We start from the raw sequence: 24428 nt of genomic DNA on the forward strand, positions 1-24428 counted from the left end.
ACATATTTTTCTAACATTAATATAAATTCTTTGTATCTGCTATCAAATTAATATATTTGAGGCAATGGAGGGATTCTTCTGATAAAGAAAATTGAAAACTATTGGAATCCATTCTTATTTCTTATCAGCAGCATGCTGTCTACTTCCTCAAGCAGACAATCTCTAGTACAATACCATCTGATGCTGTCATTAAATCCTCAGCGTCAGGTTTCCGTAGCAACAGCAGAGCTCTCCCTGCTTCACTGTCTGCATCTGAAACCCAGCCTGGAACAAAACCAGTTAATCTTATGCTGTTTTTCTACGTTTATTTGACAGATTTAATCACAGACCTTCAGTAGCTGGAAGTAAGTGGTAAGTAGCAGTTAAAGTTTGTGATTATTAAATTGTAGGGCTGTATTGTAGTTGTTGATGTACACGCACACCAGATGGTGGCCTGCTGTATTCATCACCAGATTAGAAAGATAAAGTCTGGGCTATATGTAGGACTACACACCCGCTTAAGAGTTTATTTTGTAATGCATAATAGCTTTTAGTACTTATTTAAAATAGCAAATCTTGAAAATCTTTACTTTGATTTGATTATAGATGTGACAGGATGAACATATTCCCAAGGTGTTTAAAGTTAGTTTTGATGTTACTGTTTTCACACTCTTATCCCTCTCCAGGCTGCCGACCGCAAATCATATACAGGCCACGTAGAGTTTACTTGGTTTAGGAGTTAGTGTTCACAGAACAGACAACTGTCTTTGACTCAAAATATGCAATGGTAATTAAAAACTGTGACCAGAAATAATGTATGGCTTTCTTATAGAAAAAATGCAAAATGTTTCTGAAGGAAATTTAGGAATTGAATGTTTGTACTTATTAGCATATTCTAAATAAAAGCTTTTCTGTGTTCACTAAAACCAAAGAAACTGTCTTTCAAAAATATTTTTTTTTTCATTCCTAAGGCAGACAAATTTTCTGAAAGCCATTAGAAAGCCCAACCAACTAGCATGGAGAGTTTCCAGATCAGAGGAATTTGGAGTTTCATTTTAATAATTCTCTATTCTTTCTCATTATATTTTTATGATCTTGTTGTTGCAATGTATGATTGCAAAACATGCATGATTGTTTTAAGGAATTTTACTTAGATACAGTATCCATTTTATGGAAGCAATATCTATTCAAAATGTAGTTGATACATTTTAAAAACATCGTCGTACATAAGCTTAAATTACTGTCATTTCTTGGTGTACAAAATTTGATCACAGTAAGTATGAAAGCTATGACATAGGTTCAGTCAAACAGCTTCTACTGTGCCTTTATTGCTCAAATGAAACCCAGACTTTGTGACCGTATACTTCTGAAGATTTGAAGAAAAAAGGCAACACAGGTATAGTAAGCATTTTCGTTTATACACATACAAGAATATGTTTAGTTATATTTTATTTAGATGGGACATCTCTGAGATGAACAGATACTGTAGCAAGTATCAAGCACTTTCACAGAATCAATATTTTTTGCCTTTTTTTTGAGGCATCTCCAGAGATGACTTCTTTATATATTTGTTTTGTACTAAAATAATACCATTACAGGTTAGATTGATTTTTATATAACTGTGGAAGTCATTTAAATTATAAGTATGATTTCATGTTTAATTTTTAACTATTTTGCTAAATAATTCTACTGACTAGAAAGAAGTCTTTGAGAAATTTCATTAAAATACAATATTCATCTAGTTCAGGGTTAAACCTCTTTTCTGAAGAAATCAGGACAATCATGGTAATTTTCCAAGGGCCTTTTCCAACTAATATCAGTGGTAGCTGGCTTTTGCTAAAAAATTGTGTGACATGAGAGAGAGGATAATCACGGGAAAAGCATGTAAACATTTACTAACAGTATGTTTAAAAGATACAATATGACTATAATATGACATATTTGAAATTTTTTAAACATAAGACACATGCTCCTTCTTTATACATGGTGGTATTTTTGGTTTATAACAGTTGACAACCAAAACACCACATCCTTTTTTACGCATCTGTGTAGGGAAGTAATATAAACCCACTAGAGAAGTTTATGTAGTTGAGGTATCTACTTAGTACATTTTCCAGCAAGAAAGAGAGTAGGAAATAAGCAGGTCCTTTACTACACAGTGTTATGCTGGCAGTAGCATTGAACAGATTTGAGGATGAACAGGGAATGGAAAAAATCCACACTTGTCAGATCTTCGGCATGGATCACTCTTTTGCAATAATGATATGAAGATGGTAGTGGAAGAGTGGCAGAAAATCCACATCCCAAAAGTCCTCACATCTTGACCACACATAGGTGGAATACATAAAAATGAAACACAGTCCTAAGTAACCCAAACTAGTAAAAATTCCTGTATGTCCTCACAGCATAGGGCAGCACTCTGGACTCAGCAGCCTCAGCAGAACCAGTTGTAGAACTCAGGCCACAGTTAATCAACCCTCACTGTTTTAATAAAATTTTCTTTCTTCAAAAGGGAGTTGGCAATTTTCTATTATAGCAGTGATGTTTCAGTAAAATAATCAATGTTTTGATAATAATATTTTGAGGCATTTTTATAAAATAATGTGCCTAGTCAGCCCTTGAATCATTTTACTGTAAATACAAAGCAACTGATCCAGTTAAAAAAGTATTTCTGGTGAAACAATTTTTCTTGTAGGAACACAGTTGAGTATTTGAGGCTAGATGGAGATGTAATTTATTCTTTTCACCATTAGTAAATTGCTTGGTCTAATTTTCCCTGTCTCATTGATGTTAATCTTGACTATTTAGGTTTTTTTGTTTTTTTTTTTTTAGATTATAGGCAAGCAATCAAACTAAAAAAGAATTATGAGCAAATTTGAAGGAATCATGAATGCATTTGCCAAATTTGGGATTTTTTTTTTACTTCCTGTATGCACGTATGTTGCAGAAAATGTGTGGCTATTTGCACACAGATTCATCCACTTTTATGCACATTCCTAAATAGTATCAGTGAGCTTTTGCATGAATAGGGAAGAAATAGGTAGGCTGTAATATCTACCTTTTTTAAAAAGACAACCTCTTTGTGAAAATGCTATGTAATGAATGTTAAAAATTAGATAGTATGATATTCAAAAAACATAAACCAAGATATTTTGTGTTCCCAAAACCATTTGGGAGAGTTCATTTTCTTTCTAGTATCATACATTGTCTTGATTTGTGGTTTCTCATTTTTTTCATAAACATTTGGTAGATAAAGAGAAGATCTAAGAAAATTAGATTTATTATAGGGGAAACATGCAGACAGGACCTGACTGTCATAGATGCAGTAACATGAGGATTTCATGTCCATATTGATGCACTTTGTTACTATCTCCCCATGCTGTCAGTCTTGCTTCCCTTTTCTTGTGCCAGTCAAATTAATCACATTTGAACCCCAAATTCCTGAGTCTTACTTAGCTGTGGAGAGTTGATAGAGAAAGAAAAATAATGTCATTAGTTTCACAAACCAAAGCCACTTCTCTGGAAAACAAATTTATGATGAAGTAAAATATAAAATAACAGCATTTCTATACTGAGTTGCAAGCTTTTAGTCATTTTGTAAAAAAAATCCCACTTTTTATGAAGTTAACAAATCAAATGGACAGATGATCAATGTCAAATCTACTGGAAAACTGCCTGTGCAAATGGAATGCCAGATAAGATAATAATCTGTCACTCAAAGTGCTGATGACCATGTGTATATTGCAAAGCATTCCTCAGACAAGAACTGTTGTAAAAGTCACCTTCATCCTAAAATGAATTTAATATAAATTTCATACTAAAGTGTGAAAGATATTAAGGATTAATAAAGATTTCCAAGGTACACGATGAAGAAGCTGTTATTAGCTATAAATATATCTTGAATATTGACTTTCTGGATTGGTCCAATCGTTGCAACAATTATAAATCATAATAATTATTTATTAAATCAAAAGAGACAAAGATTTTTTTTTTTTTTGTGAACAATATTCATTGATGAAGGTTGTAAAATACCTTGGCATACTTTACATTGCGAAGCTGCTGCTGTGTTCGTAGGACCTTTCTGATCCCCCAGTCTTTCACTAGCTTTCCTACTTCTGTATGACTCCCAGACTGTGTTCTTTTGGAAGTCTTTCTTTGGAAGACAGTAGCTGCCATTATTTTATGTATGAATACAACAGGACTTGAATAGGGTAATTATGCTACGAAGCCTGAAAGCAGTGGCTATGGAAAGCTGCTCACGCAAGTAAGTGGCTGCAAAGTAGGTAATATATGGACTTTTTTTCATTCATTAAACACCAGTTGCTTCACAGACTGAGTGGATGCTTCTTGCATTTCCAACAGCATACAGATTGATCACTGCCAGTGCATACTATCACTCCTAGGCAAAGGAATCAAGTGGGTTCTATGAAACGAAAAAAAAAAAAAAAAGAAATTAGGTGTGAAATGAGAGCTATGATGTATCTTGGCCTTCATCCAAGATAGAAGAGGGAATTTAAAGGGCCTGGAAGATTTTAAAGTGACATTATCTTTTAAAGAAAAGAATGATAATAGGTTCTTCCGGAATAGGCAATAATATTGAAACTGTGAAGCTGTTTCTCTTCTATAGTCAAGAAATTAACATGGCAGGAGTTTTCTTCTTCCTGCAAGGTCTAAGCTACTTCTTGAACTTTCTTCAGTAGGGCCTTAGCCTTTAGGTATGCCTTCCTCTTATTGTTCCCTGAATGGAGCATATGTATTTCATAAAATTTGTGTTAACTTTATCCAGATACCCAGAAAACCTCAAATCTTGCTATTTAAATAGTTTTACAAGGATGCAGAAAATTTGGAAAACACCTGAGCTACTTAGGCTAAAAGGCTACATTTCCTCCTTCATGAAATAGCATCTACCTTGCAAATTTTGAAGTAGAAATTATATACTCAGTCTTAAAATGGATAAAATTAGGGGTTTCTCTTGGGGGTGAAAAAAGAATGTTTCCATTCACATAAAAAAAAAAGAAAATTAAATAAATGATCAGTGATGTATTTTCTTTTAATTTACACAAAATAATTTCTCCACTTCTTTCAGACCTACATTAAGCAAATTGGACAAATGCTCCTCCAGTCCTGTTTAACTACATATTTTACCAGGAAATTTAAAATTTTCAATAATACAATGTTTGTGAAATGCTTAAATCTCTAAGTAATTTTATTTTTGCAGACTGTCAATGAAATTAGTCTTGATACTTACATGTCTATGATTTGCAAAATTCTATTGCCATATAGTACTGGACAGAAGTGTAAACTTGACATCAGTGCTTGTATTATCAAACTATTATATATTTCATTTTTATATTTTCACAGTATTATCTTTGAAAGTGCTTATGATTGTTTTATAATATGTCTAAATAAATAGATGTGATTATCATATAAATGTCATAGAAAAAGTGAGATACTTTAAAATACAGAATTTCTTATTCAAAATATATCTGTCCAATGTGGAATTTAAATAGAAGTAGATAACACCGTAATTGACGATCAAATAAAGAAAATAGGTCAGAATGATGAGCATTCTCACTGGTGAGAGCAATAATATAATTTCATTTATGCTGAACATTGGAAAGGGAGTTGATGAGAATTGCAAAAATATAACTGCATGTGACACAGAATTTGTGAATGTAACTTTTCAAATGAAAGACTGAATGGTTGCCTTAAATTATTTTAACAGAAAAATTTCACATTTGTGAAATATTTTTCACATACTGTAGAACAGTTTTTGTTAATGCAAAACATAGAAATTGATATATATCTATGAATCTAAAGCTAGAACATGGAAAATGGGGAAAAAAAAAATGGAAGCAATGGGTTTTCCAGTACCTGATGCCCATCACAGGACAGGATTTTTTTTCCTACAAAGTGTGACTTTGGCAACTCTAAGGACACACTGAAATATAAGGTAAAGCAACATAACAGGAGATCAGATAAGGTTATCTTCTTCCCTGAAAAAAATGTTCACACAAAGAGCAAGAATTTTTTTCCATGGGTGGGAAAGGAAAAAATCAATGATATTTTGTTAATATCTTCAGAATTTTTATATATTTGACATTTTTTAATATGAAAACATTACTTTAGCCCACTATGTAAGGTAATTTTCAGTGTAAACTGATAAAAATTCAAAGGTAAAATAGGAAAATCTGTTTCATACTTTAGAGTTACTGCTCAGGTACAAAAAGGAGTATTCAGAGGAGAAGTGCCACCAATAGAGGTTGTCAGATAAAAATTAGAAATTAAATAGAGTTCTGAATGTCTCAGCTCAAATTCTGTCTGGTCCTACTCACAGCTCTTTAAAGGGAAACATAAAGGTTGAGAGTAATATTTGTTCTTCTGATTGCAACACAACAGTTATTCAAAGGAAATTAGGAAGAGTATTGGGAATGGTATGCAAAACGTCAGACATTCTTCCTTTTTGTGTCTCTGGTAGCAGTGGCCAGCAAGCTTCAGTACAACACAGTAAGTAGTGTGGCCCAACTTAAGTGGCTCTTGGCAACAAAACTGTTCATGTGGAAGACTTGGTATTCACGTCATGCAGTTCAGGATTTTTATTTTGGATTAGCTCTAGTCTCTACCTGGGGACTTGAAGGCCTGTTAGCATTTGGGATTATTAGTTACACACTGGGAGTGCATGTTCTGGTTTAACTTAATTTGAAAGGAATCCTATTCATGTGCTATGTGATGTGATCTGAAGTCCTGCAAGGAGGGACAATCAAGATACTCACTTAAAAACCACATTCCTCTTCCAACAGTAAAGACTATGTAGCACAGCTCTTCCTTCAGCTATAGCTTTAGCCCTGTACTTTCCCACTGCTTTATAAATTACCGTGTGTAGTGGTTTGGTCCAAAATACTCATTACTGTTTATCTGCTGTGAGATAAGAATTAGGAGAAACGCAAAGCAGACACCAAACTTGAAAGAATGTAAAGAAGCTTATTAACAGACCTGAAAGAAGGAAAAAAAATTATACCACCTTCAGAACACTCCTCCTCCCCCCACCTTCCTCCATTCTCCCACTGACAATGTAAAAAGACAACCCTTAAGATGTTCAGTCTGTTTACCACTTCCATAATAACCTTGCTCAGTCCATTTAGAAAGAGAAGTCTCTTCTTGCTCATGCTATGAAAACACGATCACAACGAGACAGCCACCCACTTCCAAATATTGTTCAGTCCATTTAGGAAGAGGAGTCTCTCTGCCTGCGTGTGAGTCCTTTCCCCCGACTTGCAGCTTTTCCCGCAACTGCTTTCGAGGGTCCACTCTTGAAGTTTTTTGGGGTACAATTTTAAGGTTGAGCCGTTCAGAAACAAAAACAGAGGCCCTTCTCCTTCCCTGGGAGCAAAGGGTCTTCATCATCTTCATCGTTAGGACTATCTCTGGGAGCATCTCTAGGAACTGAGGTTTTCTCCTTTCCCATTTGGAGCAAAAGTCCTCATCTGGTTCATCTCTAGGGACTGAGGTTTTCTCCTTTCCCGTTTGGAGCAAAAGTCCTCATCTGGTTCATCTCTAGGGACTGAGGTTTTCTCCTTTCCCGTTTGGAGCAAAAGTCCTCATCTGGTTCATCTCTAGGGACTGAGGTTTTCTCCTTTCCCGTTTGGAGCAAAAGTCCTCATCTGGTTCATCTCTAGGGACTGAGGTTTTCTCCTTTCCCATTTGGAGCAAAAGTCCTCATCTGGTTCATCTCTAGGGACTGAGGTTTTCTCCTTTCCCGTTTGGAGCAAAAGTCCTCATCTGGTTCATCTCTAGGGACTGAGGTTTTCTCCTTTCCCATTTGGAGCAAAAGTCCTCATCTGGTTCATCTCTAGGGACTGAGGTTTTCTCCTTTCCCGTTTGGAGCAAAAGTCCTCATCTGGTTCATCTCTCCCTGTCCAAACTTCTCATGAAATTACAGCTGCGTCAGCATCTGCCTATCTCAGCGCAGGTGCTTCTGCTCACAAGCGCCCCTTAGCAAGGACATCCCTTCCAGGACTATGCTTGCTAACCTATGACACCGTGTTTGCAATTGTGTTTAGGAAACCAAAATGAAGAGTTGAGCAGTCTTTCTACTGAGTAGTACATCCTTCTGTTTGATCTATATTCTTTTTGTAAAATTTTATTTGCAGAGCTGCAGAGAGACATTCTGGAGCCTATTAGTTGTTACCATGCTCCCTCTTTTTCCATGAACTTGTAGATAGTTAACAGCTATGGTCATCAGAAGTCACATATTTGCCCCTGTTTTTACTACATCCCTCTCACCCTGTATTTGTTGCAGCTTTGTCCATGGGATAAAGTTTTGGGGAAACTGTGGGAAAAAAAAAAAGGCAATGAAAATGACGAGTGCAAATACATTACCACACCTTTGTAATTTCCTTCTTTAGTCATCTCATCCTTTTCAGTTGTGCTTATTCAACGCAGCATTCTTGGGAAAGGTTATGAAACCTATAGGAGTCAGGGGCTTGCAAATCTTTACAATTTCTGGGGAGAAAACCTCCTAGAAATTTTCCTAGAAAAAAAAAAATTAAGCAAAAAGCTTGTCATTGCATAAGAACATCAGTTTTTGTCTTTATAATGATGTCTATATTTATCAGATTAACATCAATTTATTATTTGTTGTCCGTGGAAGGGGGATTAAACTTGGTGTATAGAAAGATATCCATAAGAGACACTGCTCTTCTCATCATCTCTTTGTGGTATCAGTACTACCCTATGTTCACTTTAGGTAAAAACCTGGTTGGACACTCCTGACATTTTGCAAAACACAATGTAGCTCTGATGCAAAGTTATTGATCAGAATTTTTTTCTGACCCTGCTGCTTTACAGTGCATTGTTTTTTCCTTTGCAGATAAATTATGCATTGCTGGAAGCAGTTAGCTATTTATACTCATGTACATGGAAGGAAGACACCTTTAGGCTAACTTATCATTTAAAAGTGTATGTCCTTATCATTGTACAACTACATGGATGAATCACTTTCTGTTACAATGTGTCCATATTTTCCCCACTTGTCACCCAGAAAATAATTTATTCTCACTCATTGTCAGATTTTGCATCTGTACAGGCTGGATCTATGTTGTGAAAATTAAATAGTGATTTATAATCTAAAGAAAAAAAGTATTAGGACATTATGACCTTGTCACAGTCTTGAATGGTTCTCTTGCTCTTAAAATAGATAATAATATTGCTATTTAGCCTAAGAGACGACAGATTTTTCTGCAATTGGACCCTGAAACTCGAGTTGCCTATTGTGTCTCATTTGCACAATAGTCTTAAAATGTATGTATAAAAAAAGCTATAAAACTCTACTTTCTTCTTTTGCTCTTAAATGTCCTCCCTTCTGTAATCACAAGCATGATATAACAACAATATCATCTTGAACATATTGGTTTTCATATTAAGTACTATGAATTGCATTTAAAAACCATTTCCTGTATGTAAAGATGAAAAACATACATGCTGCTTACGTAAAGGTTGTGATGTACAGGAAAATTAGTCTAGCTTTCCATAGTCCTGTGAGATGTGCATTTGTCATAAATAAAGAAAGAAAAGATATTCCGTTTCCATTTTTCAAGCAATACTTGGATGATCATTTAACAAATGGTGTATTTAGTCAAGTTCTTCTTCAATTCTGCATTTCAGTTGCTTCATTTCAAGCTAACTTCATTTCAGGCTAACTCAGTTGTGAACCACCTCTATCAGCTCTTACAAATTTAGCCCATTGGTGTTAATGCATCCTAATCAATCAGTACAGCAACAGGACTAAATGAGTTAAGTTATGCTCCTTGACCAATATTGCACAGCCTAAAAGCCCATGACTAAAACATAAAGGATACTTTCTATGCCATGAAATTTTTCTAAATTGCAGAACTTTTATCTTCCAGTTTACAAAAGACTGTGGTATATTATGCATGTAACATTAGTAACTGGAATAATTTAATATATTCTTTATCTTGAGGAAATATTGTCTCTTACACTAATTGCCAAAATATTTCATTCAAACAAACAAAAAACTGTTCTTGAACTTCCTTTGTAACATAGTACAAGTAGCAGCCTTAATAACAAATGAGAGAAGAGGGTGAAAAACAGCCACATGTTGGAAAGAGCCAATCTTTTTTAAAACTTAGACTGGCAGGATGAAGCATCTTTCATTTTGATCTACTACACAATTTTCATCTCAATATGAAAGAAGAGAAATTTTTACCAAACATGCCAATTTGACCAAGGTCTGCTTTTCATCCCTACTCCCCTTCTTGTTTAGTTAAACTAAAAGATTAAAAAATTTTTAAACTAAAAATTTCTTGCCTGTTTATTAATTTGCATAATAGCAGCCTTTATGACTTACAATATAATCTGTGAATGATGATGCTCTATGTTGAAGGAAGCACAGGCCTGCTTTTTATTTTTGTGACTGATAATGTCCAAGCAGTCACCTCCCTTATGGCATTTGAAGCAGACAGCAGAAGACAATTTCAAGATTAGTAAGTGGGTGGGTTTAATTTTTTGTCCTGACAAATTCTTGCAGTAATCTTTATCACAAGAAAAAATTCATGATGTGCCATTTTCTTTTATCATTACAATAATTGTCATGAGAATCAGTATTAGTTATAAGAACTAGTGTGGAGCTGATAAAAGAGTACCAAACCACTGTAAACTTTACCAGCATTTTCTGAAAACTGTCATTAATCTGCCCTTTTCTAAAAGCAGAGGTTGTGACTGATTAGCAGATCAAACTCTACACTGCTGAACTTTTGGTTTTTTCCCACAACAAACCCCCAAAGTCAGAATATACAATTGAAAGTGTTATGTGTTCTTAGCTACCTGCTAAGAACATATCAGTCTGACCAAGTGCTGGCCCACAGCTGCAAGGCTGCCATACTAAAGTGCCTTGCACATTAAGTCAGAAACTGTGTGATACAGGGATTGCACACAAAAGGTATTTTATTAGAAATAAAGACACAAGGAAGTCCTGTATTTAAGGCAGGATACTGAATTATTTCCTTTTATTGGATTTTCTTTTATATAGGAAGTTCGTTACACCGTGTTTTAAGGTATGTCTATATGCTGTGTTACTGGCAGCAGCTCATGTTGACATAAAAGTTGATATATGTCAGTGTTAACCCATTTCTGTATCAGGTGCAAATTGAACACAGTGAATTAGTGGTGTTAGTGCAACCCTCACGTCATGCCACTTGGTATAGTATTCTTTTTTTGTTTTCTTGCTTTTATGAAATCGGCTTTTTTGTTGTGTGCATATTTTATGAGACTATTCAAAGAGGGTATGTGTACTTCTGGACCTCTAAGAATGGTAGTACTTGAGACCAAGGTGTAAATTGTTTATACCCGTCACATCAGCAGGATGGGAATTACTTTGTATACTTGTGGAAACCGTACTCTTATAGACACTACTTTAGGCACTGTATTGTACTAGAAGCTGCAAAACAAGGCTGCTTTTCATCATCAGAAGGTCTGTTTTGCTTCTAACACTACTGCAGCTAAGGGTAAAGCAATTGTGAGATTCAGTGATGAAAACCAGGGCAGAGAGCAACTAAAAGTCTCTGAGATCTTGTCACCAGTGTAACAGGACATCATTTGCCTGCCACTTTTAAGAACAGTCCTTTCAGTTGCTGTTAAACAGATATAAAGCATAGTTTTTACCTGTGTCAGACTCTGAAACAGTAATCTACAATATCCCCAAGTTAAAAGAATTACAGAAATTGTCCTGTAGCAAAACACATGCATTGCCATTTTTCTTGGTACCTTAGAATATTGCTTGAAGCTTTTGGGAAGGATATAGTGCAACAGTATTATGTAGACAGTTTTGCAGTAGATTTTCTGATACATATATATATATATTATCACTATCACCTCCTTTTCCTTTGCATTTGTATTTACACTGCTACAGAATTCAAGGTGAACAGAAACCTGACTCTTTGGATTCCCTTTGAGCGATGTCTTTTTTTAAACTTTTGACCAATTCCCATCACTTTCAACAAGAGTGACAATGGAAAGTTGCTTTTGATCAAAAGCAACAAGTCATTTCCTTCAGTTCTGATATTTTTGACATTCTTACATGTGTTTAATGTAAACACACACAGCTACTCATTTCTCTTTCCTACAGACCAGTGACTTTGCTGTGTTGTACCTGTTTCACTGTTTCACTGAGGCAAAGCCTACTCAGCCTTATTCAGTCATATAAAACTAGCAGTTCCTCTGTTTCTAATGGAAAAACAGATGATCTAAGAAAACATGGATGACCAGAGAACAGGAAAACAACACAAAGAATTAATTACATCAGAAACCATTAATCACATGCACATATGCGCGTTAATTCCCCAAACTGTAAAAAAAAAAAAAAAGTTTGATATGGAAATTAGTTTTTAATATCTGCTAAAGAAGAAACATTGCTGCAAGAGGTTATTAGTATACCCTGTAATTCCTTTTCAGTGAAATGCCTTTTATATTCTATACAGAATACTATTTTCCTAATGAGGATTAAGAGAGTTTGTGTTCCAAAATTAAAGTTCATCCCCTCTCTCTCTCCTCTCTCTCTCTATATATGTATATTTATGTATTTATATATATATTATTTGCTCTTTTATTTTGTTCATTTGGTTCTTGTTTTGGGATTAGATTTTTATTTAATATCAGATCTAAGTCCATCTATTGCTAAATGCTTTCGATTTAGTAACTGAACCATTTCTAAGCTTCTCTTTCAATCATATCATCACAACACTTGTAAGACTGTATGTTTCCTGTGAATTCTTTAGCCAGGAGCCATCATGTCTCCTGGCTACCAGCTGAGTGTTAAAATGCACAGTGGACATAGAAGAATGGTACTTTGTCAAGTATTATTCACAGCAACCTTGTGAAGGGCACTACAACTTAATATAGCATCTGTCCTCGGAAAAATCACTGAACCTACACAAAGAAGTTCAGTTAGAGAATCTGGGTGTTCAGGACCAATTTTCAGATGGCCCAGACCACTCAGCTTTTGCTTGGTTCAAGTAGTTCTATTTTAACTACGTTGAGATTTGAGTGCTGTTATTCCCTGCTGTCTATGCTGGTACAGCTCTCTTCAAAAACTGCCCTAGATATGACTTTCAAGAAATGATATATGCAATTTTATAGCACTAACTCTTCATAAGAGCCTGAATCACCTTGAAGACAGTGTCTGATGTCACTGCCTGGAGAGATCATTTTTTTCATTAGGGGAACTGTATCAGCTAGCTCCTATGAGGCAGCATCCTGACATCTTTTAGCAGGCAGTTAGCTAGACATGGCACAAATGCTCCATGGATAAGAAAAGAGACAAAGGCCAATGGAGCTAATATTTCAAGGGTCTTTTTGAATAAAAGTTTGAAATGGGCATTATATAATGTATTAGAATTTTAGTCTTGCTTGATAAGTCACTGCAATTGAATGTGTAAACTACTTCTCAAGTGAAGATGGAACAACTTTCTTTTGAAAAATAGATAATTACTCAGATGATATAAAGTACGGAGCAGAGCTATTGCTTAATACCATTCTGAATCAATAGACTTTATCTGCTTTTTTTACTTTAAAACTTAGAAACTGCAATGAGGAAAAAAGAAGAGTAACCGTGATTACACTTTGAAGATAATGGGTCAGTTCTGAATGTTATTAGGATTTCAGGATGAAAAGTCAGATCAAATGTTCTAGGATAAGGTATATGGGACAAGGCAAGACTATAAGATTAATTCAATATTGCATTATGTTAATCATTCTTAGATTGTTTTTACTCTTATGTATTTGAGAAATGAGTAAATTAATAAGTTAGGTTTTATTCTCTGGTTCTTTGTCATGAGAACTCTGAAGAACTGCATAGCCAATAAATTACGTGAAATCACTTTAAAAGTTGTGCGTTTCTCCTGTTTTTCTGTATTTAGTTTTGATGAAAATGTACCACTTTCAACTGCAGAAAAGGCAGACAGCACTCAGACTAATAAGAAAATCTGACTGATACAATGATCTATAGCTCACAGAAACTATCATAAAGAAAAAGAAAGTTAAATTCAGACACACAAAAAGACATGGATATATAGTGCAATGACTTATACTGTTTTTAACTTTTAAGAATATAACTTGCATAAATTATTTTTATAAAAAAGGAAGCAGATGGTAGAAGAGCATATGGATCCAGACTGCAACTGCAGTAAATATCTTTTTTCCTGAAAAAAATTGTATTCTAAAACTTTAAGGTGTTTGTGTTTTCACAAGCTTAATGCATGATGGAAAAACCTTCCACACAGGTCTTTGGCTGATGTCTATTTTCCTGCTTTTTAAGTTGACTTTCATGTTGGTCAGTTTGTATTCAGCAGGTCAGACAGAAAGGAGCTGCAGGAGATGGCCAGGTTGCAATAGACCTGACTCACTTTTGTGTTACCTGGTCTCAGGAAGGCTTGTGATACACTGTCATGGCAGAAAGTCCTTGTTAACACTTTATCAAAAGCTTTTGGTCACCAAATTTCTTGATGTTATAGGGAGAACGTTGAAAAGAGAGTATCGTATGTCTCTACCCTGTATTTGGAAGGCATTTATTAGCCATAATCACAAACAAGATTTTATATGCTGAGGCAATTTGATAGTCAGGCACTTTGTCCTCTCTATTTAAAAAATATCAAAGAAAGAATTTGAAAATCCTGGATTTTTCATTTACAGAGATTGTCCTGCAGTGACAGAAGGGGAAATCTTAGAGATCATGAACACTAAGGGAAGGTCATTCAAAAAGCCAAAAAACAAATGCCCAAGTTCCAGCTGGAATGCTCAAATTAGCTGTGCATCTGCTAGACTACTCAGTTTTTTCAGTTGAAACACTGGGCCATATTTACGGAGTGTAGTCAATCCTGTTCTCAAAGCAGAGGGAGTTGTATAAGCTTTGCAAAAATGCAAGCGCGAAAAGTGTAAGGCTAAAAATGTGTTAATTGTGAGTATATTAAAGAGTGGGACATGCATACAAATTGATAATTACCTTTTGCTAGTATTTTTCTTTTATAAATAATAATTCCATGATTATTATGATTATATTCTTAAACCAAATGCTGACATAAGTTTAAGTAAAACTATTGATAGTGCCAAAGCAATCTTATTGTACAAAACCAGCTGGTGGGAAAAAATAGAGTTAATAAGTAGGATAGTTAAAATTAGGATGTGTTTCTTTGGAGATTTCTTTTGAGTGATCTTTCTGGATATTAAGTTGTATATATTTTAAATTTCTCTGTGTTAATATACAAAAACTTAACAATAGGTTTATAGTTAGCAATGTCATGTATTGACTTGTTTCTTCCTAATTCACACCAAGCAAAGTTAAGTATTACAGTAATGAGAAAATATTTCTATGCTTACTCAGAAAAAAAAAAAAAAGAAACTAAAAATAATTCCATGTGAATAAACTTGGAAATTTGCTGGTAATAAATAATCTTTTCACTTGTAACACAATTCTTTTAAATTTGATGGAATCCTAACAATACACTTAATTTTTTTATAGAAACACCAGTTTGATCTGAGCGTTTACAGTTCTATGCCCTGCTTTGGCATTTTTACATAAATTCATTACAAATATGGAGGTTTCTGCATTCTCACAAATTGGGTCATGACATGCCAGTTTCTTCAGAGCTCCATGACTTTGCTTTCTATGAACTGTGTTTAAGGATCATTAATAAATATGCTGTCAAGTTTAGATAACTGAAACTGATCTAAAATCTTTTTAAAGCAAGAATTCAAAGTATAGAGTGAAATGGTGTATAATGGCAAGGAGATTCTCATCAAAGACATTAAAAATATTAAAATATAGATCTCTTCACTCAGCCCACTAGCTGAGAGCTACAAGATTGCAATCATAACAGAGGAATGAAAATGGATTTAGCTGATGCCATTTCTCATTTTCATTACCATCATTTTAATGAAAATGAATTAATATTGTGCTATTTTGTATTCTCATGGCAATTTTTGTCACAAAATGGATTCATGCCAAGCCATCTTCTGTTCCTGTTAATCTTTGTCAAAAAGGCAGGGCACCAAATTTTTCATGTCCTATTGAGCTCACAGAAGCATGTAAAACTTTTACAGCCCTGCAGGCTTCAAACTGGTTTTGGTGGTTTGGATAGTTTGACCCTAGGTAATGCTTATTAATGCAATAATAGTAGAGCACAGAAAGCACAAGAAAGATGAAAAAATATGAAGATTTTTTTCTTGCTGTCATCTGTAGCAAGAACAGTAGAAAGTAAGGAACTGTAATACCAATGGACATTAGTGAATAGTTTAAAAGTGACATAGGTTAATATCTAGTTTTACCTACGCATACAAAGGTAGGAATATATAACAAAACCCCCAAATTCATAGCACAGATAAGTGTGTTAAACACTGAAATGATGAAAATAAGTAATAATGTATTGATTACAACCAGAATTAAAATCCAGTATGTTTTCATTTTAGTGAAATACAGGTTTTAACTTTAAAAAATTGGCAAAGACAGTACTTCAAGAAAAATACAATCATTAGTGTGCGTATATAAATTTATGCATTCATGTGATAAATCATTACACTATTCAACTATAATTTTGAACCAGCACATTTGAATGAGTTTAATTTTTGGTTTTATTTTTCTCTTTATAATGTAGTTATGTTTCATATTAGATATATAGATGGTATATTTAGTAATTATTTTGGTATAAAACAACTACACTAAAATTACGTGTCTTACAACCTGAATGTATTTTTGCTTTGAAAATGTATGGAAATGTATGAAACTCCCTTTGTCCATGTAAGGAAGTGTCCTTATTCTTTTATTAAGAAAGATTGAACATGACCATTCAATAGGATGATGTACTGGGTATCCATAGAAAGTTCGTGAAACTACCACAGGTGAAATGCTTATACCAGAACCTGAATATGGAAAAAATCTGTTGAATTCTATAAATTTTTAGCAGCCAAATTAATTTGAAAGACATGGTAGCTCTTTTTTAGAAACAAAAATACTCTTAAAAGTCATCTGAATGCTTTATCTTTGCCTGCATCTTTATACCTACTTCAGTGTCTTTTGGTTTGGCTGCAATTAAAAGTTAAATTAGTTAAAAAAGTTAAGTTAGTTAAAAAGTCAAAAAAGTTAAATGGTAGCACAAACAGTGATCAGAAAAGGGAATTCTCCCTTTATTGGTAATTTTCTCAGGTCATGTCTAAACAGCTGATGAACTAGGGAAGTTCTAATCAGTATAGGACAGAATATAATAAAGCCATATTTCATATCATTCAACAGAAAATTGTGAACAAAACCTGAAACATTAGTGATAGCATTTATTTATGATAATCAGCTTGTAAACCAACTTGAGCCTCTTTTAATTTATTTAGTTCTTTCCACTTCACTTTTTGGATCAATCTTTTAGCTAAAAGATAGGTAGAAAGAGATCATTTTGTTGCTACATGTTGTTTTTCTCTTGGTGTTTTACTTCCTGACTACTATATTATGCATTTCCCAAGAAGCTAGATAGCTTTCAGTTAGATATTACTGTGCTTCTAGTTCATATTACAGTATGGGTTTTCCTTTATTACATGATAAAGATTTTGTCTGTTTATTTTGCATATAAAGAATTTTTTAAAAGAAGAAGAACAAACACATTATTTAAATTACCGTATTGGAAACTTGTCGCCCACTTGTCCTCTCTGCTTTCATTGTTTTTAGTTACTTACCTGGAAATAAGCCAGAGTTTCAAAAGAAACAGGAGTCCTTGCTCAAGGGACTGTAGATTAATTAGGCATCAGATATAAAACTTGCATTTGGGAGTAAGAACCAGAACCTGGACCTACTTTGCTGCTGCTTTGGCATAAAGGCACTATGCTGGACCTTGTTCTCTCTCCCAACAGGGAGGGGCTGGTGGGGAATGTGAGGCTCAAGGGCAGCCTGAGCTGAAGCTACCGAGAAATTGTGGAGTCCAAGATCCTTAGGGCAGTGAGGAAAGTGCACAGCAAGCTCTGCTCCAAGCTTGGAAGAAATGCATCTCAACAAAGAGGAAAACCCAGCAGGAGCCTTGTGTGGATGATCAAGGAACTCCTGGACAAACGCAAACACAAAAGGCTCAAAATGGTTTTGGTTGGCTAATAGTAGCTGTTCTTAACCTTTTTGTAGTCTCTTTCATGAAACTATTTTAAAATGGTATTTAAATAAGTATTAGTATTCTAATAAATAAATTTAGTATTCTCCCAAATACTAAGGTATAAATACTAAGTCACTTTTCCATCTTCTTAATTTCTCCTTGAATGTTAGATATCAGACATTTTGATATTAGATTATTTTACTGAATATATAGAAAATTATGCAAAAGGCTTGTTAGGTCTCTAATTTTGCAAACTAAATAATGGAAATCAGCTGAAGACACAAGACAGACTAACCAGAAGCCATTGACAGAGCAACTTTACCAATAAGACTAGTTCATATTCTTTCCCCAGTAAAATGTGGCACAAATCCATGCAGGATTATGATTGTCCATAAGATCAAGAGGTAATTTCTCTTCTGAAATGCATGGAACATGCTTTTAATTTAAAGTAGTGTACTTCAGACAGAGATAAATCTGGTAAAATATTGTGTAGGGTTTTTCTTTTTGGACAGAAAAAGCTTTTGTTTTTAAAATAGAAACAAATATCTACTTGTTCTTTAATAAACAACTTTTTTACATGACATTAGAGATATTTGATATAATATTTCATATATTCAATATAGTATCACATTACAGGTCTACTTATGACTTTTTATTAGAATTAAATTGTTACTTAAGTGAAAAACCCAGTAATGTTAAGACATCTGATGTGTCACATAAAAACTCTAGGAAAGAGCTGAAAAGCTTCCAAAGCCCCTGAAGAGAGAGGCTGTCGCCACACACCAAATAAGCTACAAATGCTTTATTCATTGTATATTTGAGAATGATCTCAATGTTTTCATAGACATAATATTATCTATTTCTTCCAGTTACTTGTGTTGCTTTCTTGTATAAAATATTGTATAGAAAATGCAGAGTAAAATCTTAATTTACCAGACTTATATGTGAAGGGTTTTAGGTACAGAATATGTATTTTTATATTAGATAAATAATCAAGTAGAAAGATTTCACCTGGGTATAAATGGGTTTTAATTAGCTAACATTTGAAAAACAGATGGAGATGCTAAATTAGACCTACAAACAGTCTATTGTTTTAGATTTCTTTAAGGGTGAAAGGGTGAACATTTTTGTTCTTATACATAAGGTATTATATTTATGCTAATATATAATATTTTAAAAATAAACACATAATTGAAACTATCAGTATCTCAGATAGATGCCAATGAATTACATAACCCACTTGTTAAAGCTGGATTGATTAAAAAGAATCAGAATGTCTACCAAAGACTTTAGCACTCAATGTCTGTAGATGTTATTCATCTTTCAACTTTTGCCTCACTGAAGCTCTTGCATGTTTGCAACCTTCTTGATGTCCTTACCTTCTTGCCTAGCTCTTCCACCTTGCCTTCATATCCCAAAATACTAAGGACCAACACAAATCATATTTCTTTAAGTGGGAGAAATGTCTTCTTCCCTGGAATTTGTGACGCACATTCAGCAAAAGGGATCTGACCTCAGAGCCCACTGAAAAAAAATCCTCTCTACAGCCTGCTCAAATTTCCTCTTTGCTGTGTAATCTGACTCAAATGAAACAGACTGTGTCAGGTGATAGAAAGAATTGAGAAAACATTTCTGTGTCAACTTGAAAGGCATCTTCCAAAATTTTTTTTTGTCTTCCTTTTAAATGAGTAGTCATTGTAGGTGAAAACAGTTGCGTTCAAGTTAGGCCTTTGTTCATCTTTGTGGTTTATTCAAATGATCCCTCAGTCACGAGCTCTTTGTGGAAAGGCCTACCTGTCTGTTTAATTTTGTTCATTTGGGCTGGTATGATGGGACTCTGGCTAATGACTGGAAGCTTCAAGACACTATTGTGATACAAATACCAAGAAAAAATTTTCCTAGTAATTGTGAACTTGTTCCATCAAACTGGATCACTGTAAGATCTCAGACAATATAAAAAGGCAAAATGTTGACTGTATGACTACTGCTTACACATTGAAGTATTACCATGAAAGACAATCATTGCTGGTGCCATATCCATAAACTGGAAGAACAGAGGCATTTCATGCTCACTTATGCAAGGATTGGCTGTCTCATTCTGTTTTAACCTGTCTGGGATCAGGTTGATTTGAAAAGAAAGTCCAGTGGTTGCTTCTGTGACATTGAGGATGTTCTTCTCTCAAGGACTATAGAGGTGCAGCTACTCTCAAGATAAATTGCTGTATGGAACAGCATGATTCTATTTCTATCTCAGATGGTAGAATTTACTTTCAATATGAGACAAATTGATTCTCTAGAAACTACATCTGTTGAATATATTGTATTCATAATGTCTGTTAATTAACAAGCATTCCATACACATAAAAATAGAAACGGAAAAGAAGCTTAATGACTTTTCATTTAGAGTAAAATATAGCTTCATACAATTTTTTTTCTTTTTCTCTTGCATATTGGAGTACTATTGTCTGTGGTCATCTGCCTGATTTTTTTTTTCACTTTTTGCAGACCCCTGGACTCTTAATATAAAATTATTAGTATATTTATTACACAAATACTTAGACTTTCAGGAATCTTGTTTAATTGCTGACTAGCACAGTACAGAAGAAAACTGATGACAACTTTTCCTTTATTAATTTTTTTCATAGATTTTGATTTATGTAATGAATGATAGGTAAGTTTTTTTACTATAGTGGCTTTCATTTTCACAAAGATTTAACTTCTAACTAAGCAGGTAAGAATGATGTTACATGCACAAGCGGGTGATTTCATTATAAGAGGTAATTGTTTCAAAAAAGATTTAATCACTTTCTTTGAAAATCAGCTGTTAGAATATTCAGTAACCTCTCGTCTTCCTAAATTTAAATTCACTGAGGTCTAGAAGCATAGGCATGTTTTGATAATTAATAGCATATTGATACTACTAAAGACATGGTTGTTTGTGGCATATTAAACTCACAGCTGTCAAAGGAGGTTGTTTGCATTACATATATGACTATTCAATCTGACATTCATGTGTAGTCAGACCATAATATAAGGGATGTTTTTGTAGTGTGTCTGTACAAAAAAAAATTAGAAATAGCTTCACTGTACAAGGCAGTGCTTGAAGAAAATACTCTATGTTATGCACATTTTAATGCTACGTGATGAAAAACTCCAAAATAAACACAATATTCAGGGCTTTCCCCTTTAATAACCTTCATTGACATTGTTATGCTTAGCAGAAAAGTGTCTCATACCACATGAGAGAATGGAAATTATGATCGTTTTTGATCATCCGCAAAGCCAGGGTTTTACTAATTTTGAAGAAATAAAATATGAGTAGCCCAAACAATTGCATTTCCAACAGAATGTTTTGTGATAAAAAATACAATACACACAAGTATATTTACACTACTAATGCAAAATATCTGCTGATATTTTGAGAACTCAGATTTCAAAGAGCTTTTGCAAAGAAGATCATCATCACTATTTTCTTTCTGCAAATAGGGATGAAACTTGGAAACTATTCATTTTTATAACACTGGAATAATATGATTCAAGGACTTAAAAGTAGGTAAAACAAGATGAAAGTAGACAATACACAAAATAAATCCAATGCCTCCAGCTTATTAGAACTGACAGAGAAATAAACAGTCACTCATTGCAAATAATCTAGGGACTTGTTAGAAAAGTTTAGCACATAAAATGACATTTTCTATTACTTCTACATTGGTAAACAGATCTGCTGCATACTGCCAGTAGCACTTGCACTTATCTAAAGTGGTCCCAAACAAAGCTTCAGCTGTTTCAGAAAAATTCTAAATTCTTATATATCTTACCCAATGTGGGGAATATTCCATGTGAAATTCCCAGCCATCTTTAATACTCATGCACATTTGTATTATCCGGTGTGAATATGTGTTCAAAAGTTTTCAGTATTTCTGATAAATAAGCAAAGATCAATGTGTCATTTAATTGCCACTTTAATGCTAATGTATGGCAAGATGACATTAAGAAATTGGGCAATTTAATGATTTTTTACATGAACAGATATGGATAGAGTCACATGGTGGGTGGGGTAGTGGGTTTTTGAGTGGACTGTTTTTTCCACTTGTTTTTGTTGTGGTTTAGTGGTTTGGTTTTAAGAGAATTTAGCTTCTATTCTAAAAGGTATAAACCAGAAAATAGCAGTAGTAGTAGTAATAATAACAATAATAATTATAATAATAGTACAAAAAAAAATAGTGTGACTCATGGAGGACTGTGTTTTACAAAATCAAATCCATTTGTTTCATCTTTTCCATATAATCAAACCATACCAATAAATTTGCCTAATCAGTATTAATCATGATTACAGAATTTACTTCAGGTTATTGAAAGTAATTATATAGGTAGATGAATGATTGTACTAATTTTTATTGCAAATTTATTACTTATTAAATATTTAACCCAATAAAACTGTTTGCTAAAATTATAGAACATACGCTGAAATCATGGCTACATGATAAATACCTGATTAAGGTCTCATTATAAGCAAAGAACTTTTGATGTAAATGAAGTGTACTCTGAAATTATAGTTGGTTGTGTTCATTTTCATTGCACCTACTAAAGGCATAAACTTTCCATCCCTTCTATAAATTGTAATCATTTTATGCTGATATAAAATATGAAATAATATTATCAGAAAATATTGCATACTACAGAAACTAGTGTTCATTTAAGCATAAAATCTGTAATACTTAAATATCTTCAAATAACGGAATTTCTTGCATTTTTCAGTTGTTAATGTTCCGTTCACAATTACAACATTTCTGATAAGGTCTGTGGCCTACTTGAGATTATCAATACTCATAAATGAGATAAAGTTCCTATTCAAATCATTATTTCTGGAAGGTGAGTCCTCTTTGTGGGTCTCTAGTGTAATTCCTAGCTTTATTTAAAACAATTTAAGGTTTGTGGAAAAATAACGTGGGGAAAAAAGTTCTACTCACAATGAATACAATACAAAAGCATTTCTTGTCTTACACAACACTGGCCAGTTTCAACTTCGAATTGAGTTTTAGCCTTTTGTGTTTTCTCCATGCATATATGAGCCACAGTTCTGTAATACTCTTGCTTCCTTCATTGTTTTCATATCCTTGCTAGTTCTTATAAAAAACCTGTTAATGCAACAAAAATAATATTTTTCTAAGCCCTTGGAGGGAGTTAACTTACAATAGTATTAAACATTTCAAATGAGATATTTTATCAAAATTAATTTTATTTTTATATTGCATGTTAATTCTTTAAAAAAAAAAAACCTGTAAAGTATTCCAAATAACAATAACTAGAAAAAAAGTATCTGAAAAATAATTTATTCTTAACAATTTTAAGTTTCTATCTGTTAGAACTTGCTATAGAAAAAACATATAGTTGTTAGCAATCATACTGTAAAGATTATGTACTTAGACTTTTGATATGATGCAGGGAGGTACATATAAACTTATGGAAAACAAAACAGATGTTTAACTTTTTAAAAATGTAATGTGTGGAAATCATTGTTAACTATTGTATTAGAAAGCACCACAAGTAGCATAGACTTTTTCATTTCTGTCCAAAGGAATTATATATGGTTGTTTTAAAGACAGAACTAAATATTTTAGATTCAGTACTCAAAGTTGTGAGATACAATATATACTGCCTTTGAGGAAATGAAAAATTATATATATGCCTATTGTATATATGTAGTGGTTTGGTCCAAAAAAACTCATTACTTATTTACCTTCTGTGAGATAAGAATTAGGAGAAAGCAAAGCAGGCACAAAGAATATAAAGAAGTTTATTAAAAGACCTAAAAGAGAGAAAAAAAAATCAGACCACAACTTCAGAACACTTCTCCTCCCCCCACCTTTCTCCCTTCTCCCACTGACAATATAAAAAGACAACCCTTGAGATTTTCAGTCAGTTTACCACTTCCATAATAACCTTGTTCAGTTCACTTAGGGAGAGGAGTCTCTCTTGCTCATGCTATGGAGACATCTCCACAAGAAATTCTCTCATGGCTTCAGTATCACAACGAGACAGCCGCCCGGGTTGGTTCTCTGCTCACATGTGAGAGTCCCTTCCCCCGACTTACAGCTTTTCCCACAACTGCTTTCGAGGGTCCAATCTTGAGCTATTGGGGTACCATTTTAAGGTTGAGCTGCTCAGAAACAAAGGTTCTCTTCACCCATCTCTGGGAGCATCTTCATCTCTAGAAATAGAGGCCCTCCTCCTTCCCTGGGAGCAAACAGGTCCTCATCATCTTTATCTCTAGGACTATCTCTGGGAGCATCTCTAGGAACAGAGGTCTTCTCCTTC

General features: G+C 33.9%; 1 protein-coding gene across 1 annotated transcript in view; it reads left to right on the forward strand.

The window, feature by feature from the left end:
• The first annotated feature begins 210 nt into the window (after positions 1-210).
• The window catches only part of EYS (eyes shut homolog (Drosophila)), an 859267-nt gene continuing 835049 nt past the window's right edge, over positions 211-24428 (forward strand). Inside the window, exon 1 of the mRNA XM_017739228.1 lies at positions 211-351. The gene's annotated coding sequence lies outside the window, so the exon portion shown is untranslated. The remainder of the gene's footprint in view (positions 352-24428) is intronic.

This window comes from Corvus brachyrhynchos, unplaced genomic scaffold, assembly GCF_000691975.1.
Source record: "Corvus brachyrhynchos isolate BGI_N302 unplaced genomic scaffold, ASM69197v1 scaffold136, whole genome shotgun sequence".
NCBI lineage: Eukaryota > Metazoa > Chordata > Aves > Passeriformes > Corvidae > Corvus > Corvus brachyrhynchos.